Raw genomic sequence first — 5,542 nt, forward strand, 5'->3', positions numbered from 1 at the left:
CAGTGACAAAAAATTAATGTTGAATTGCTCAATATTTTAGCAAGTTCAGTTTGTTTATTATTTGTTCATCTAGCATTGTATGTCTGACTGTCTTGCTGGTCTGGGTATTTACTGGACTGTTCTGATCATTTTCCTCAACACTCTGCAATGTTGAAAAAAGTAAAATATTACATGTATGGATCATTTTATCATATCATTTACATGTATGTATTTCGCATAAAACAACAGACATGTTCAAATTTGACTGAATGTTGTTTTGTTTTTTCAAAAAAGAAGGAAAATCCTGATGTGTTTATGTTTACATGTACAAAATTTCAAAAGTGAAAAAGAGGAAATAGCTTTTAATTATTATCTCAAGTTATATTGATTAATGTTATTTTACTTGGAATACATATTAGTCTATAGTTGCATGCACTAATTAATAGCTGCAACTGAATTACATATAGCATAACAGGGCTCACCATTAACTAAAATATTAACCTGTTCTTGACGCAGGTGGATTACTTGTATTAATGCTATTCTAAATTGTAATTTGTCATTGATAAGTATGAAAAATTATGAATGGCATATAAAATAAATGATAGAAATTGATAAGAGGTATGGTATGGTACAGTATTGGTAAAGTTGGTCTCCACATTATTTACTGTCACAAAATACTTCATTAAAAATTATCCTTATTGTTGTTGTTATCAAATACAGTGTATCTCAGTACTGGGTCAGTATAAAAAAAATCTTTTAAATATTAAAAATAAATTATTAAGGTTTAAAAGATATCTTACTATTGTATATAATATCACTCAAGAGAAGAATATTCTACTCAATCTGATGGTGTGTTCTAGTGATATGACACTGACAAGTAGATTTAGAACATATTTTTCAGTAACTAAGCTACTATATAGTTTGGATATAGGTTTTCAACCCTCACTGAAATTTCATATTTCTTTTTTTATACTTAAAGTTTGATCAGTTCCATTACAGTGAAAAAAAAAAGTTTTTAATTTTTCATGGCATTTTATCATGACATCATATCATAATTGTTCAAGAAAACTAATTGTAAACCAGACAAGTGTTTTTGTTTTTTTACTTGTCCAAATACAAAAATCAGCTGGACACAGAAACTGGACAAGTGTAACAGTTGATCCCTGCATGATAGATAATATACTATCAGCTGATTTGAATATCTACATGTGACATCACTTTTTGATTAATTTTGTTTAAAATCATCAACTCACATTTTCTGTTCTATGTCTCCCTTTTGACAGACTCTGTTGTGATGATAAGAGCCAAATTCATTTATTTCTGCAGCATACACATAATCCTACAATTGTTTTTAATATATTTACAGCAATTTTATAACAAAATGAATCATTTTAAACAAATTTTTCAAATTACCTTTACCTTTACTTTAATGCTGTTAACTTTACATGTATATTATATAATCTAAATTAAGTAGTCTGTTCCAAATGGTATTTCCATCACTGTTTGCTTAATTAAGATGGCTCAAATCATCCAAAAAAAAAAACCCAACCCAAAAACAACTTAGGTATGAAATATAACATGATGCGAAAGAGAATATAAATCAAAAAGGTGAAAAACATTTTTTTTTGGAGGGAGGGGGGGGGAGTATTTGTATTTTCTAAAATTATCAATTTAAAAAAAATAATAACCACTGAAATTTCACTTTGCGAATGACATGAAGAACCTGGGTGATACTGTTAATAATTGGAGAGGGTGTTTGAGGGGGGGGGAGATAATTTTGTTTGCCGGGGAATCTGATGCCTGATTCTTAAAATTTACTCTGTACATTTAGACCTGAGGTGTATTCATTGAGAAAATTAACAAGCGGTGGAAGCTTGAACAGACTATAAGATTGGCTGAAAATTATTTGATTCGGATGTGAATATACATACCTTGACCAATTGGAATAAGGACTGCTATGGACTGCATCTTATCTCCATAGACTGCCTTTTTATGATCCTATTTTTTCGCTTGTTCATGAGGTTTTAAACATATACATTGTATATTCCAGAGATTTGGGGTTAATTTAATCAAACCACATCACTGACACCAGATCTGACTTTCACTTAAAACGCATGGCAATGATGGATTTCTGTAATCGCTGTGGGTACCTCAGAACTATGCTCATCATGGGTTGACACTCTAGAAGAGTACACACTGCGATTCTTTCCATCTTGGACACCATCTGTCCAGGGTGGGGTGTTTAATTGTATTGCATTCCTATATAAGTGTTGCAGGTTGGTAGCTCATTAGCTTCCTTGGTTGAGTGCTTGATTCGTATGTCAGATTACTTAAGTCAGAAACTTATGTAGAGGAAACCTCTGTCCGTTTCACTTGATCATTTTGTAAAAGACAGTCACGTGTTTACAAAAAGTTTGAATAAAGCACAGATCGGTAATTAAGCTAAATCCAAATAGAGCATGTTTCATTTCATATTCACCAATTGATTAGAGACTAACTCTAAATACACTAAAACTTAAATCACATGCTTTCTCCATCCAATTTGATCTATGTTTTTCCAACGTCTGCTTTTGCCATGTTGTTGTGACGTCTTCTTTTGTACTTCAATACAGAAGAGTCAACAAATGGAAGTAACTTTCAGTTGGATTTTGTGGAAAAGCGGTAACTTCAAATAGTTGTATGTTAAAGCCAGTGAATATACCCAAGCCAATTTTGGTTGTATTTATTAGACCAAGGTCTTTTCTTATTAAAGAAATGTTTATTCCCGCTTTCAATTGCCTGCTTAAAATTAAATTGATATTACTTTATGTGCCTGTTTTTTACTATTTTATAAGCTAAATCTATGAAACACAAACTGATGATATTTTTATCTGTACATTTCACTGAAATCAATTTATGTGTACAAGTACATTGATTACTTGCTTATAAAATTAAACTGATGTCATGATCAAACCTACATGCATTTATGGAGCATACGAGTTATTCATATAATGGTCGTTGGATCGACCATAGAACCTACGAAAAGATGACTTCAAATGAGACTGTTAATAGTCCGGTTTTATCAACTTGTTTGTCAGTTGCTTACCTCGCCTTAGAAACTGTTCATAAAAAACAATAACAATAACAAACCGTCAACCATCTTAAAAATCCATAAAACGAAATGCAAATTCAAAGCAGAGCAACACAGACCTCCAAAAAGATAGAGGTAGGATCAGGTGCCTAGGAGGAGTAAGCATCCTCTGCGGACCGTTCATATGAAAAGCATGCCCTTGCGTATTGAATTAACTAACAGACAAAAACTCTATATGCAGGTGATAAAGGTATATTGCTACATAAGTAAGGAAAGATGACTATAGAAAAATTGAAATTATCACGTTTATCATAAAGTTTTGTTGTAAGGTTGCCATCTTTATTTTGACTTTTCTAGCTTTTGTAGGTTAGATTTGATAAAACTGTTTTAAAGGGCTTGTATGACCCAGCACTATCTCGAGCGCGCCAGATAAAAGTCTACTAAATATGCATGCGTCATAAAAAAGAACGAATCCTATCAAACGTGCACAGAACTTTTCGCATTCCTGGAAGAGAGAGCATGGGTCTGCTCAAGGATTCGTGGTTTGTGTTCATGGGAACACTTTTATTTTCAATTCCTCTACTGAATGATTGTGTAAGTAAACTATTTCTTTTATCAACCAAGAACATAAAGCTCTCTGTTTTCCTCTTGCTTAAACCTTCACCATAAACTTCGGTATGTACGTATCTTCTATTATAAAAGGTGATGAATTATTTTAAACAATTCTTCAGGGAAAGGAGACTGAATATTAAATCATGAATATTAATCATATCAATTCTATATAAGAGTATATTCCAACATATACTTTTTTTTTGAATATGAAGGCCATTGCCATGTAATGTTTTATCCAAAGTAACTTTAAAGATAAAAACACTAAAATCATGCAAACAAAATGTCTGCCTGTAGTGCATTTAGTTATTTTACCCAATACAAAGACAAAGAAAAAATCAATCGTGTTGGTGGCATAGAACCCTCAACTACTAAAATCAATATTTTTTGGCATGGTTTGCAGTGTTTTTCTTATCTTTAAATATGCCTAGTGCTCAACTACTGAACAATTCAAGTTTCTTAAGGTTTGAGGTATCTAATTGTTAAAAATACTTTGTACACACAAGTACGAACTTGAATTTTTTCCTGATAGGTTTCAAAGGTGCTTTACAAAATATTAATATTGATTGAAAATAATTTATGTTTGTTTTTTGTACATTAATCTTAAATAACACAACTTAACAAAAAAAATCAAATCCATTAAAAATTGAATTACAGTTTACAAATAACAATTTGAGGTGATTTGGTTCGGATGATATAGTTCGTAAATTTATATCAAGAATATCAAATTTATCAAAACTAACTAAGTATATAATGGATAACATTTCGGTCCGTTATTATCATACCTGTGGTATTTATCACTAACGATTACAGCTTAAAAGCTAAAATATCATATTTTTGCTTATGTTGATGGTCAAATTATCAAAGAAATTTACTACTACGAAAATAAACTTCTGTTTTATCTTTAATATACAATAACACTGTTTAGTTTTTATGGTCTCCGAGTTTCATCAAACCTAATTATTATTCGGAAAAATCTTTGTTCATCTTTTCTTTCTTCTAGACGCCAACTTTATTTTTCAAAACTTACTCGTTTATTCGCCGTATTTTTAGGTCTGATTAGATGTCGAGCGATGTTGTCGTTATATATTTTACTTTTGAGAAATTCCGAACCGTCTTTAATTTTTATCTTTTACATAATTTATCGATCCCTTTTAAATTTATCAAATGAAAATAGCTTCAACGATGACTGGCCGAAATGATTTCACAGAGTTGTTTTGGAAGTATATGAAATGAAAAAGTGCAAGATAATATCAATTTGTTTTTAAAAATATCAACGAAAGATATAAGTGTTGAACTATAGGTTTCTAAATTTTTTTTCACATATTCTTCTATTTTTCTATTTTTCCCTGCCCTGCCTAATAATTTTTTCTGCTTAAATAAATGAGAAACTGATTAAATATTTCAAAATATTTTTAATTCAATGTGTCAGGATAATTTAATTTGGCTTTATAAGAATTGTTTCTATATATTTTTTGCAAAGGGCAGATAACTCCAAGCATGAAAACCTTATTAAATGAGTCTTAACAAATAATAATAGCATGAAATTCTGTTTTTAGATATTTTCCATTAATGAAATAGGTTAACTGCTTGAATAGATAACAATGTTTATGATTTTACCACTTTAGGAAGGCTTAAATTGATTTTTGTGTATGATAAAGGGCAGATAACTCCAAGTATCAGCACAAGCGGAAAATGATATATCTTTTCAATGCAACTCCAGAAATAAAGCACTTACTAAAAAACTAATAAATAATTCTTCAAATTAATATTCAAAATATATTCCAAATCATGAAAATAATATAAAAATACACAACACAGTGACAAAAAATTAATGTTGAATTGCTCAATATTTTAGCAAGTTCAGTTTGTTTATTATTGTTT

General features: G+C 30.2%; 1 long non-coding RNA gene across 1 annotated transcript; it reads right to left on the minus strand.

The window, feature by feature from the left end:
• On the minus strand, positions 1-2,279 carry LOC117687641 (uncharacterized). The gene is made up of 3 exons (XR_010708996.1): positions 1,911-2,279; positions 1,233-1,318; positions 1-142 (listed from the first exon to the last, which is right to left on the minus strand). It is a non-coding gene; the product is annotated as an uncharacterized lncRNA (long non-coding RNA).
• Between the last annotated feature and the right edge of the window lie 3,263 nt (positions 2,280-5,542).

Source organism: Magallana gigas, chromosome 9, assembly GCF_963853765.1.
Source record: "Magallana gigas chromosome 9, xbMagGiga1.1, whole genome shotgun sequence".
Classification (NCBI taxonomy): Eukaryota; Metazoa; Mollusca; class Bivalvia; order Ostreida; family Ostreidae; genus Magallana; species Magallana gigas.